The sequence below is a fragment of the Notothenia coriiceps genome, unplaced genomic scaffold (assembly GCF_000735185.1).
Source record: "Notothenia coriiceps isolate Sejong01 unplaced genomic scaffold, NC01 NC01_scaffold00017397, whole genome shotgun sequence".
In the NCBI taxonomy this organism is placed as follows: Eukaryota; Metazoa; Chordata; class Actinopteri; order Perciformes; family Nototheniidae; genus Notothenia; species Notothenia coriiceps.
Window position 1 is genome coordinate 2,880 of NW_011350098.1, and position 14,715 is coordinate 17,594.

A 14,715-nucleotide genomic window follows, 5' to 3' on the forward strand; every position below is an offset into this window, starting at 1 on the left:
TGGGCTCAGTGTTTTCAGGCCACTCATACAGGGCTGCAGTGTGCTGTTAACATGCAGACTCATGCAGAGTGTATCATTTGTGACTCATGTCCAATTCTGATCCAGTCAGTCTCCTGCTGATTTCCTACCTGGGCTCGCTGATGAATGCTGGGAAAACGGATCTGGTACAGTACAGTCACAAGACCCTCATCCTGCAGCCAGTAGTCAGAGACGCTGAAGAATGCCTCCACTCTTTTGGATTAAATATGCAAAGTTTAATGCTAAAAGCTGTTTCATTTCCTAGCAAATAAGTATTCATTTTTGTTTTTTAAATGTTAAACTCAGATTTTGTATTATTGGGGCGGGGGGGGGGAGCTCATTCAGACCACCATGGGAAAGTCCCTATCCAACTCAGGATAATCGACATACAAAGTTATATCTGATTAGAATTACAGTTCCCCTTTAGAACCATTCCAAGGCTTTTATCAAATGTACAATAAAACAAATCAGACAGTAGAAGTTCTATGAAATCTTGGAGAAAACTTCCTCAACTGCTGAACTGTCTGAAAGAACCAATTGGACCATGACAATGGTCATTGGATTGGTCCATCTGCCCATCCATCCAATGCTTGAGTCAATTTAAGATATACTACTATACTACTATAAGTGCATGTTCACCACCTGTCTCCAATATAAACATTTACACCAAGTGCCCAAATCACCCAGTGCCAAAAGCTGCCTATAACAAACAAATAACAAATTGCATCAATGAACTTGCTGAAATGGTCCTTTTGTCTTAGATACAGACTTTCAAATACTAACATTTAGATTGTCATAACATTTGCTGTCCATATGTATCTATAGATCCCTTCTTGACCATAATTCCTTTAACACGGCTTGTAAACAGTAACTGACAGGATCAAATCGACGGATTACCATGGAATTCAACAAGTACCAGAACGCTCCCCTGAGGATAAACCAAATTCAATATGAAGATTGTACATCTCTTCAGTCGTATGAAACTCAATCAGGTCAAACTATGATCACAATATCATGATCTTATCGTCAAATAATGAAGACATTTGCAGAACCTTAAACCCTTTTGATTTTCGATGACTTTGTGACCTCATCACAAACCTTCAGGGCAAACTTCACAAGTCTTCCCCACAGCCTGAGGGCCCTGAACATATTGAGAGCATCAGTATGTTGAGTCTAGGGCCCACGAAAGGCCTTTACCCTCAGAATGACATTAATGAAAGCAGTACAGATGCTTTCATTGGCAGACATATACACACTGCACTTCTACTGCGTGATGCGGCCCACACACACGTGAACTCACAGGCTTCCCTCCTCCTCATGTTCAATGGACAAAGCTCCACTGTCCACACACTGCACCCTTCCGATTGGCTTCTTAATCAGATTTCTATGGGGAATTGTGTATTACTATGTTACATCGAGAATCCCTAGGGTATGAAGGAAAACCACATCTTGTAGACTTAGTGACGAGGCAGGGCCATCTCTCTGACGGTAAATGTCTTTTGGAACATCGATCACTTTGCATGTTCATTCATCCTCTGATGTCTGATGTGCGTATATGATACAGTATGTTTGTGTGTCTGCATTGAAACCATCAAATTGTGGAATGACCAAGAATAAACGATCAAATATAAGTACATGACTCACCTCTCGAGTTTAGGTTGTAAGCCGATACCAACTGTCATTAGTGTGCCCATAAATCCTTATTTGGAGTGGCGTCGCATGCTGTCAAAGTTTGATCTAAAGCCAAAATGAAAGTTTGGCATCAGGGCATTACAAGGAGTTTTAATTTCTTGCATGCTCCAGTTTTGTTCCACACTCCAGTCCAGCACCTCTTGCTGGTTTGCCAAGAACAAGATGAAGATAAGAAGATGAATGAGTGTTTTGAGAGGGGTTGTGTAAGGAGTCTCCGTTACAGACGCTGCCCACCTTCACATGATTTGTGCTTAAAGAAATACAAAGGCAGCCAAATAATTACAGAAAGTATGCACAAGCCTTTACACTGCCAGACACAGAACATTAGAACGTCATGTTTCCTGCCGCATGATAATATTGTCTTTGCTTTTATCATTTTTGTTCTTCACCACCTCCAAAGCAAATATCTCCTAGTTTAGCTGCTAAATGTAATATTCAATTAATCAGCTAGTTTATTTTGTTGTCTTGATCCACTCTCTCAATGGCTGCGTCTCACTTTGGTTATTTTTCATTTCCTCGCTCCTCGGGCTCGGTATCACCGGAAGTTGATTTGTCTGCGCCATCTTGAGTAGCGTCCCAGTGGCCTTATTTGTGCCGGAGCATCGAGGATCGAGGAGTGATAACGGAGGAGCGATAATCGAGGAACCACCAGACCATCCTCCGGTGAAATCCTCAGACACTCGCCCCGCCCCCTTACTGTGTATCGCTCACTGATTGGACGATGCAGCGCATGCACTGATCTGGCTGCTGTCAGACGATCAGCTGTGCGGCGTCATCACAAACGGACGTCGCTTCACGTGACGCTCCGGAGGAAACAATGTCCCATTGCTCTTAAAACTCATTTCCCTGCTTCTCGTGGTTTCCTTGTGTCTCTCCATGCTTCCCTGGTGGGAGGGACTAGTCGCAGGGAAACTACGCAAGTGAGGGACGCAAGGAATCCATTTAACCGAAGTGAGATGCAGCCAATGTGCTTGTCTGAGCTTCTTCCCTGAGAACAGCTGTGTGCTGCAGCTGGAGAGGTGAGTGTTAGATGAGCTTGATTGCATGCAAACTTTGGAGAAGATATGTCCATGTGAGTTAGAAATGTTTTAGCTTGTCCCCGGGCTTTAGGAATGTACTGCATACATGTACAGAAACAAGTAAAAAAAGGAGAGGGACAAAGGCAAAAGTGTTCATAAATTCTTAGATCAGTTCAGCTCTGTGATGTCACACAAGCCAAAATATTCGTCCAGTAGTGTTTGATGTTATGGAAAAACTTAAAATTGGTACACTGATCAAATGTGTGTGCTGAAACATTACTTCAAAAATAAATGGTTCGATTAACAAAGATAAGATGCTGTAGTTCCACAAACTGCAAACCATTGAAACCTTTATTATTTACACTCAAAGCTTGTTTCTAAAAAGCTGTTGCACTAATGAGATTCCAGCACAAATAAGCCAGGACGTTTTGCAGCTGCAGATGTTGCTTCTTTGCCAAAACCACAGAACCATGTCAAAGAAGAAGCAATCAAATCAATGTTTAGAGTTCTAGCTCTGTTCTCTGACTGATGAGATGCAGAGGCTTTCCTAACAACTTTGAAATGGGACAGAGGAACTGTATTTGAGAATCAATATGAACTCATCAATCGGAAATATGAGCGCGACCCCCATTTCATATTTACTTCTGTTACCAGCAACTCTGAAGACACTAATGATTTCCCCGTGTGGCTATTTTCTTTTTTTATAATTGCACTGGTCTTATTTGCATAGAAAGGTAGTGACTTTGCACCAAATGTCTGCGTATGACCTACTTCACATAAGTGTGAAGGATAAGGAGCAGCCAGACACTAATGCTTAGCAACAGTTAGGGATGCATTCTACTCTACTTTGCAGGTGCTTTTACAATTACACCGTTTCTTTTTTCTTATCTGTGCATGTGAGGGTAAGTGAGAATGTGCCCCAGAGAGTGTTTACTGGCTATGGTAATATGGCTTACATAGGAACAAGTTGGCTCTCTATGGAGGATATACAGGAGATTATCATATGGTTCATATGCTGCTAATGCGTTTAGTATTATTTTAACAAACTTAAAAGTCATGTTGATATGTTTATGTGAGCCACTTATGTTTGGTGCTACTGGCCTTTCATGTCATAGTTTGAGTTTGTTTAACTTATATAAGTGATGATTTCCACATCTAACTTGCCTGATCAAGTTAGATGCCGCCTATCACAGTGCACTGAGATTTGTCACTAATTGTAAAGCACTTACTCATCACTGTACCCTGTATGCCAGGGCAGGTTTTCCATCAGTTACTGTACGGAGGCTCAGTCACTGGTACATGTTTATTTATAAAGCCATGTATGGTAAACTACCAACGTATATCTGCTCTCTGATCTCACAGAGAGTCTCAAGTAGCTATTGCCTAAGATCCCAGGATGTGTTTTTATTACATGTGCCAAGTGCTAGGACTGTTTTAGGCACTCAAGCTTTTAGGTGCGCAGCTCCTCTAGCATGGAAAACTCTGCAAAACATATTAAAAATTAGCATTTTGGTTCTCCTGCATCATTTTAAAGCACAGCTGGATGAAATGGTACTTGATACTCCTGGTCTGTCAATTGTACCTCTGTCATTATGTTGTATGTGTCCTTTTATGTTTTCTGTTACATGTGTAACCAATGTGCGGCAGGTCTCCCTTGGAAAAGAGATCGTTGATCACAATGGGATTTTTACCTGGATAAATAAAGGCTAAAAACAAATGAAATCATTGACATGGTGAGAAGCAAGCACGTCACTTTGTCTTTGCATTTCTAAAATCTTGCATCAAACCTCAGACTGTGTTTAGGTCTCAAGAGTCATAAAGGAGCAGGGACTGGTCAACTTCGGTTCTCTGTTTCAGGCATGCAGAACTATATGGAATTGGTCAGCAGATTGTTTTGAATGAAATGCTATTTGAAAGCGTCAATGGATTCCTTAGAGTCGCTGACTGGGTTGAACAGGCTTTCAGATTAGTAATGAAATAAAAGTGAAGTCATTTCTGCTGTAGATCATTTTGCACTGGCAAAGCTGCCAGGACAAATGGAAAGTGGGTCACGTCCCTGCAATGCTGTCTGCAGTCATGGTGGAAAGTGCTCAGTAAGAAGATCTGTCCTCATGGTACTGTTGCACCATGTGACCTGCAGTAGCTCACATGTCAACTGTAAAGTGTGTGTACATTTTGGGAGATTGATAGGCTGGACAAGCATAATGTACACTGTCTTCAATTCAATACTCTATAGATATTTATCCTCATTATTGATATACATATTCACAGTTGTTTGTATTTTGTTTATCTTCTACTGCTCATTTGTTTATCTGTATTTACTACTATTATTTCTTTTTATTTACTTCTCATTCATGTGTGATGTCTTATCTATGCTGCTGTGAAAAATATTTCCCAAATGTAGATAAAAAAAGTATAGTTTATCTCCAATCTGGAGTATGTCCCTTGGCTTGATAGGAAGAACTGTATCTGAAAAGAGCCTGAGTGTGACCTCCCTGCTGTGTTCTGTAACTGAATCATTTTTGATAAGCACATTCACTAAGTGTTGCTCTGAATTGTGCATCTTTGCTCAGAAAACAGGACACAGAAAACCAAGCTGGGTTATCAGGCAGGGAGGAAGCAACATGCATCCAGCCCATAGACATGTGAACCATCCTTCTCGTATTGATGTGAGCTTGACTCATTATCCCACAGTGCTTTTAATCGCAGAGCGACAGAGTTGAACTCATTAGCATACTTTATTTGCCACTAATTCTCTCAGCGGAGACAAGAAGCTCCAGATCTGCTGCTGTTGGCTGCACCACATAAGAAAGACATTGTTTTTGTATTCTTTTTGGAGGAGCAAGAAAGGAAGGAGATACATGTGCAATGCTCATTAGGGAGAGCCATATGGTAGAGAACATAAGAAGAGAGGGGGAACTGGGTTCTGGAGAGAGGGAAAACGGTACGGCACTCTGTCTGGAAACAGCCCCCATTGTTGAGATTTGTTTACAGCTGTTTGGAGGCATCATCCTGACTGCTGTCACTTTGTTTCTCTTCTTCTATCTGTTTAAAGTTCTCCTCACATGGGTAAACGTGTGCATTCGACAGAGAGCAGAGAGAAACGGAGGTGTTTCCTTTGTGCATCAGAGTGACTTTATGGAGGAAGGTTACAGCACCAGAGATATGGAGAATATAGCTCCCCTCCAGACAGGTGGGAGGTGGAGTGCTGAGGGAATGAAAGGAGAGCTGTGACTATAGACTCATGGTTATGGAGTCAGATCTCCTCCTACGTGTCAGCCACTGATCAACAGACATGAAATCAATCATGCTCCTCCTGCAGGACTCCTCCTCCTCCCATTCTGTCCTTCACCTCTTTTCTCCTCCTTCAGCCTGATCTACTTTCTGTTTTATCTTCATTCCTCCTCCTTTGTCCGGCTTCTCCCCCGTCCTCCTCCCCCCTCCTCTCCGCTTTGTCCTCTCATCTTCTCACTTTTCCTCTCAGACTCGGACCTGACAACAACTAAGAAAAGTTTCTAGTGTGTACCACATCCTCCCCCTCCTCCTCCTCCTCTTATACACCTTCCCATCACTTCTTTTAGCCTTGCATACGTCTGCCTCTCTTCTGACCGTCTTACAGAGCAAGCCTCATCACATCCTATCCCCTGACCTGTCAATCATCTTCACACAGAAAGTGAAGCACTTATACACATGTAGATGTTATCGCTCCGTCTGCGATGACTGTAGTCCGTCCAATCCAGATGACACTACAATCACTATGCAGTCATACTGAAAATACAAGTGGAGTCAATCATTTAAAACATGTATTTGTGCTAATAATATTAATAATCTGTAAATTCATCCTGATATATCACTCGTTTAAAACACTGGTATTTACTTATATCTTGGGGGAAGATAAAACCTGTGTGGTGTAAACAACAGCATGAGAAACTAGTAAGAGAAAAACTCATTTATTTTAAATAACATGCCAGCTTAGCTTCGAAGATTTCTGAATGATTGGCATGAAGCTGGAGAATGTTCCGACACAAAGCGAAATCAAAGCCACAGTCATGGAGTCACTGTGTTGACTCGGTGCTCGATAGCATCTCTCTCTGATATCATAATGTAAGCACAATAGGAGAGTCATTTGTGTTTGGATTTTTTTTAACAAGTTAAGGTTTTCAAGATGAATTGTAAGTATTGCAATATTTTTAACAGTCCAAGTTAATACATATATTCATTATTTAAAAGTTAGACTTGATGCTCATCTTGATATCAGAATGTTTGAAGTAGGTCACAGCTAGCTCACTCCAGGCAGGTAAGGTAAGGTCTGCTTTGTTTTGGAGGACTTTGTTTCTCTACAGGCACACATGTCTCTGACCAGCCTGTGAGTCAGGTAGATGTGCAGACCTGAGAACAGTTCAGCAGAACACACAGTCGCATACAGCCTGAACCCTCCTCTGTGTTCCGTTCTGTAATCAACAACAGTGTGTGTTCCTTTGGCCAAGCCTTCAATAACCCTTCAGTATTGTACGATATCACTTTCAGCTTCTAGCAGCCTTTTTGTGTTTATCTATGTTTGCTCCAAAAGTCCCCACCAGCAGTTAGCTGTACTGCTGCTACAGAAGCCCCTCCTCTAATGCTGATAGTAGAGCTACTACCCCCACCAAGACATGTGGAAAACCTGCCCCGACCCAACATGCATCAATTAATTTTCAAGGAAAAAAAAGATCTGAAATGGGCTCGAGGATAATTAGACCCCAACAGTGCAGCAGCATGCAGCAACACACACTCACACACATCTGCTCAACTACACACTCTGTGATGACGCTGATGCTGATGATGATTATTATTATGATGACGAAAAAGTATGTAATAAGAGCTGATGAAGTGTCTGTGTTGAAAGAAGTACTCAGATTCATCAGTTAAGTAAAAGTAGAAATACTTTGGTCTTAAAATACTCAGATTTAAGTAAAAACTCGAAATAAAAAATCTTAAAAATACAATAGTTTATAATAAGTATTATTGGAAAATCTACTCAGTATGCAGAATAGCTCTTTTCACAGAGTTATACTACTACTAATAGTATATAATACTGTATATAATTAGTATTAAAATACCGGGTATATTATTAGTACTGTACTATATTTTATCATGTGCTTTTTTATGTACAAAGTGACTATGAGTGTTAATTTAATTTAGTGGAGTAGACGTATATATAACATAGAATATAACAAAGAATATAAATACTGAAGTAAAGTACCACTATGTCAAAATAGAATAAAAGTACTGTACTTATTTACATTCCACCACTGTTCTGCTCTGATCCACTTACATGGAACCGCACCGGGGCTAACCTCTCCAGTGTTCCTGGTTATTACAATCTGATTGGACCAGCTCTGGACTGGGTGGGGGGGGGGATGAGCAGTGAGTGTAGTGAGTGTTGGCAAATGACAGATACTGCATGATGATTCAGGAAGGGAGTGAAGAGAGAATGATAAGAAGTAAAGATGAGAGCACAGAGTATGGCAATGCATCTTCATCTGAACTCCATGCAGCCTTAGGAGAAGTTCATATTACAAGATGCAAATGCAACATACATATCTCTTCATATGAAGAAATTCAGCATGTTATGACCCCTAACTGAAGCCTCTGTGCACGTCCACATTTCAGGCACAATGTTTAATGAGAGCCTGTATCATCTACTGCCTTCATAATGTTCCGTGAGGATACGATGAACTGAAAGCCCATATAACGGGCAGGCACTGACTGCCTCAAGTTATGAAAGCTAACGGGGGAGGAGAACTGGCTGATTTGACTGAAGGCTCTCCCTTTCTTAAGGCTATGCCTGCGGTACCCCCCACATCCTATCTCCCCCCCCCCTCCGGCTCACAGCGGGGATATACTTTAAATCACTTTGTCCTCTACCTAGAGAAACTTTCTGACAGGTCGTTTTATGGACCGTACAAATCTATTTCTTCCCGCTACAGAGCCAAAGAGATTCTCCACTGTCCTGTTGACTTTGTACATTTTGGAAACTGATGGCTTAAGTAGAAAGACACCGGGGTAGAAACACACCAGGGGGAAAATAGTGCTTTTACCTTCAAGAGAAATGTCTGCATAGCTATGAAGGTTTGCTGCATGGTCACTCGGATGACACCTAAGGCGAGTGTGAATGTGTGTGTGAGTGTGTTTAGATAAATGGCTGGCACGGCTACATTCCGGACACTACAGTGGAGCTCTGCCTGCAGCTGTTATCTTCAAAGTGACACAGTGCTGTCCTGTCGTCGACCTGTGATGGCTGACTGCACGCACGCACGCACGCACGCACGCACGCACGCACGCACGCACGCACACACACACACAATGTAGAAAGGCTGCTGTGTGTGTGTGAAGCCCAACACCAAGCAGCACTCAACCAGATGACATCATGTCGGTGTCGAAACAAAGCGATGATTTGGATTTGATGTGGACACGATCCTCATTGTTGCTGGTGATTTGGTCAGGTTCTATGGAACATGGTGCATTGACAGCATCTGGGTCGAGTAAATGAAATATGCTATTGATGGTAGCTTCGCTATTTATAAAGCGCAGGTTGGGAGGCGATAGAGATGGATTTGTATTACTATCTGCATCTTTTAGCATGGGTTATCTCACTCAGTGGTGCCATTGCAAATGAGCAGCTAGTGGAGTCACACACTTGACATATTATGACCTTAAAAGGGGCTGTGCAAACTATTGACCATTTATGCCGCAGACACAGAGCAACAGCAGCTTGTTTTGGAGTTGTGTTTATTGTCACCTGATTAATCCTTTACTATCAATATCTACTTCCCTTATTAACAGGTAGTGTACATCATGAAAGCTTCTTCTCTGAAAGCAGGGAGATGAGAGTGGGAACACTGAACCAAAACAAAGGGCTGAAAGAGGCTTAGGGCTCCGTACAGCATTATATCTGTTGTGTCATTACTATGAAAAACCCCTTTACATTTCACATAGGAATTTATGGGTTGAAAATGTTATTTGTCTAACGTATTTAATCATTACTAGAGCTTGAAGATCTTACAAAAATAAAGGAACACGCAGGGATGACTATATTACGCAAATATCGACCTTTTTGTATGTCTGTAACAATGGTTTTATCCTTTTGAAGACCTTCTTTTCAAAATACATGTGTGTAACGGCTAGCTGTTTGGATGGAGGCGCTGTTGGTTTCCCCTCTGTAATGTTGCTTTTTGCTCCCTGATTGGATGAATGTTTGATGCATTGTTATGCATTCTGACTGTGAGCACACTGCGTCCCATTCTTCACACACTCTGCCTGGAGTGAGAGCGCTGAGGCTCAGAGACAGGGCAGCTGGCTCACACTTGTTGTTGGGACTCACAGTTGAACTGTGTGGTCACTGAGAGGATTGATTGGGGGGGGGGAGGGGGGGGCATTGCCTCCCCTCAGCACCGAGTTGCATCAGCTAATCTTGTGAATAATGCAGAATCATGAATAAACATGGATCAATGCAGTACTGTAAAGCAGACCTGACTCTTTCCCCCTTTCTTCTCCTTGCCCTCCCTGCCTCCATGTTTTTCAGACCACTCATTCTATCTCTTTTCTCAACACTTCTTTTCCCCTCCTGCCAAAATCAAACACTCCCACTCTGTCCCTGTCCTCTGTCACTCCCCCCGTCCTTTCTCTAGCCATGGCCACAGCGCTGACACATATTGTGGTGCTGCAGTATGGCTGAGTGTCAGTGAGGGAGTCAGCCGGCCTTCACTCTCAGCCTCCTAAAGGCAGCCATCCAGCCAGCACAAAGCCTGCCCACTGGGAATCTCCCCACAAAGAGAAGGGGCTGCTCGCCTTCTTTGCTCTGTTCCTCTGAGGCGGCCTGCCTACCACCTCCTATAAATAATACAACGCTGCCTCTACAAAAAGAAACCCTGTCCTGCTCCCTCCAGCTCTCCTTTATCCCCCACTCCCTCTACCCTTCCCCTGTTACCCTTCCCTCACCTCTTTTTACTCTGATTTCACTAAACCAGAAAAGCCGGTTTACTGAAAGAAGGAATTGAAAGAATGGTTTAATGTTAAAGGGATTTCAATGTAACATGTAGTTTTTAAATGAGTTGCTCAATATATTTTGCAGTCTAATATTAAAAATACACTTTAAGTCCTGTTATCTACCACACGTTATTCTCCATCTGACACTTGTTTTATTTTATAAATGCTGCTGCTGCTACTAACTTATCTACCTGAATGTATACTTCTGTAAATTGAATATATTGTATATATATATATTTTTTGTTTAATATAGAAATATTATGTGCGTGCCTTCTATCTAATAGTGTTCTATTTTTTCCGTCTCTGTCACAATCTAAATGTCCCGTCTGTGGGATGAGTAAACACATTTTGATTCGGAAATCTAAGGAAAATACTACTTTCCGGTGTATTCTATCACATGGTTTGACCGCGTTTTAAATGACTGCATTAGCACTATTAAGCTGCAGGTAAGCAACAGCTTGGATGGTTCATAATATGTTCCCATTTTCCTACGTAGTAGAAATGTTCTACTAATGCAAGGTGATGGCATGTCAGTACTGCATTTGGTCATATGCTGTATGGGAGAAAGTGCACTCACAAAATAACAAATTAAAACAAAATGTCTACCCCTGATGAAGCATTTTTCCCCTTTTTTTTCTGACATGAATGTTTTTGCAACTAATGAATTGTTAAATGTTTTGAGAGTTACGATTATGCACCTCGTGCTTACTTTAAGTTAGCAGGTTGTGGACTTTGTTAAATATGGAAAAAGTCAACACTGACTCCAACAACAGAAGCAACTGTTGCATAACGACTACTATTATTATACATCAGCTGCTATGTCATTGCTATGCTTCCATTGATATGTGGGTCCTTCTAGCTCCTTCCGTATTAACAACCATGTTAACAGCTTTAAGGAATACAATCAATATTGTGCATTTTGTAATATTTACAGTTTTTTTTATTTAATGTTTTGACTCATTGAAACTATAAATACTCAGATATGTGCATGAGTTATGTTATGAATGGCTGTGTGCATGTGTTGCTGTAATTTGTCAGTGTATTAATGTGAATGTGTGCAGAGGGATTAGGCTGCTATCAGTGCAGCTCTCCCAGGCTTTAGGACGAGCCCGGACAAAGAGGCTGATTTCAATGTAAATGCAGCAGCTGAGAGGACACAGCTCTCTCAGTGGGGTGACTTCCACCCTGCACACACACACACACACACACACACACACACACACACACACACACACACACACACACACACACACACACACACACACACACACACACACACACACACACACACACACACACACACACACACGCCTGGCATATTAAATCCAGGGTGTTTTGACTGAATCTACTCCCTGATTTGAAGAAGTTTGCACATGTTGTAGACTAGGGAACACTCTGAGATAAAAGCTGCAGATATTGATGTGTTCAGTGTGTCTTTGCACCTGTCAGTAATTTCAGATATAATCTGGTCCTCAGTGCTCTCTATCCAGTGTCCATCATTAGGCTGGCATCATCCCCTCCCTGGCCTCTGCTCCTCTTATTACATGCAAATAGTGCAGCTTTATCTGAGGGGTGAAAGAGAGCCAGTCTCTAAAGAAAGGGACACCCTCCTCTCCCACTCAAAGCCATTCCTCCATCTATTACTGCATTCTCTGCCTCAGTGCACACACACACACATCTCATGGCGTCAGTGACACAAAGGCTGGGGTGGGGCTGGCGGGGGGGGGCACTAAGTGTTGAGAGAGTTGTCAGTGTGATGAACTAAACTGCTAACTTTAAAATGTCCGCTCTGTTCTCTGGTGCTGCATCACTGTTTCATGGGGTTTCCAATCTTCCATACTCATTTGACTTTAAAGGCAAGGCAAGTTTATTTAGTGGGAATGCTGTTAACAGCATTCCAACTAACTGTTCTTCTACGCACGAAAAGTTTATTATTCCGCCGACTTATTTTGCCGCGCTTCTCCTCCCGCATTGAACATCGCAGAAACTCCGTTCAAACATCAAAACGTTCAGCTCGGTCGGGAATCAATGGCTATTACTTTTCTCATTCATAACTTTCATAATTCCAGAGATACATCCCATAATTCATCACATTTTTAACATTGAAGTCAATGGAGAAATTCTTCAACTTCAACAAATCTTCATGCGACTTCAACTGCTAACTGTTCATTCATACTTTCACCCAGAAAACTCATTCTAACTTTAAAATGTTACACATCTTTCTGACATTTTTCGTGTAACACAGCTTTTAAATCTGATTCTTACTTTTAGAGATATTAAACATTGTTCAGACCTTGTTTTAGAGGTTTTCTTCACATTTTAACATTAACTAGAGTGTTTGATGTCACAGCTACAGTAGAGTGGAGGACAGCTTGAAATTCGCATTCATATATTTTTTTAAACTGCCATAATTCCCAAACCCTAAATTCCTGAGACATAATTTATTATGACAAACGTATGAAAACATCTCGTAGCTTGAAAAATGACAAATAATTAAGCAAAAATAATTAAACAAAGTGCCTCTTGAGGGCATGAAGTGACAAAAACGTTCAACATTCCTCCATTAAACCCCATTGTAATTTCAGGCAGATATTTCCTCACGGCAGCAGCCGCACACCTTTAGTTAAACTGCCAAAAAGGCCACATTATTAACCCGAAAGTACACAAAAATTACACTTCAGATACTCAACTTCCTTGACATGCTTCACGTTTTGAAATTTCACAGATATCTGTTACGGTTCTTCCACAAAACGTTCACATGTAAGAGGTTTATCTCTCATTCAGAACAATGAAGCCTTTGATCTCAACTATAAACACCTGTGTAATGGAACACGATGATCATCACTCCAACTGACATGCTCAGAGCAGCAGACTTCAGATAGCAGTGTGCAAACAGTCCAGCCGTGAAGACATCTATGCCGTTGCCATGGCGACAGACCACTCGCCACAATGCTCGCCTTGAAACACGATTTTCTCATAACTTCAGTGAAAATACTCCAAAAAGCCAAGAACTTCACAGGTTTGTTAACGATGCAGCCATCAACGCATCTAAGCGTAGTATGGGGTGTCATCAAATGCCGTTGCCATGGCGACGGACCACTCGCCATGAAACACGATGTGGCTGTAAGTCCCATCGACACGGTCCAATCGTCCCCCAATCTTCACTTGTATATCACCGGTCCTTGCCTCAACAGCTCTACGTCAATTCTGAGATCTCACCATATGCCGTTTCCATGGAAACGCATCCCTCGCCATAAAACATAATGTCGCTATAACTCCTATGAAAATGTTCAAAAAGTGCTCAAACTTCACATGTGTGCTAACAGTCCAGCCGTGAAGACATCTACGGGACAGTTTTGAGATTTCTTCAAATGCCGTTGCCATGGCAACACAATGCTCGCCATGAAACACGGTTTTCTCATAACTTCAGTGAAACTGCCCCAAAACTTCACAGGTTTGGTAACGATGCATCAACGCATCTAAGCGTAGTATGGGGTGTCGACAAATGCCGTTGCCATGGCGACAGATCATTCGCCATCAAGTTAGTTCAGAAGTTTGCAGTTCAAATATTCTGCTGCTTTTCCAAGCCTTTTTACTTTCTTTTCTTCTCTCATCACATATTCAAGCCCCCAGTGTCCAAATATCATTTCAATCTAAATTCTTCACTTTCTTCTTACACATTACATTCCAGCATAGCAGTTTAGCGTCAGATTTTCAGCATAAAGCATTCCCACTAGCAATTTCTTCAGGAATTGCATTCTCTAGTATTTATATGACATTCTACAACATTTTATTTTGTACCTTAACTCCTTCCAAATTTTTCCACCCACAAAATCCGTTCAAACATCAAAATGTTCAGCTCGATCGGGAATCGATGGCTATTACTTTTCTCAGTTATAAATGTCATAATTCCAGAGATATATCCCGTAATTCATCAACATTGAAGTCAATGGAGAAA

At 41.7% G+C, this 14,715-nt stretch overlaps 1 protein-coding gene across 1 annotated transcript in view; it reads right to left on the reverse strand.

Annotated features, from left to right (window-relative positions):
* Nucleotides 1-1,662: 1,662 nt before the first annotated feature.
* Nucleotides 1,663-14,715, reverse strand: part of cdk14 (cyclin dependent kinase 14) — a gene marked incomplete at its 5' end in the record, with an annotated part of 30,892 nt that continues 17,839 nt past the window's right edge. The window contains one exon of the mRNA XM_010776839.1: nt 1,663-1,755. The remainder of the gene's footprint in view (nt 1,756-14,715) is intronic.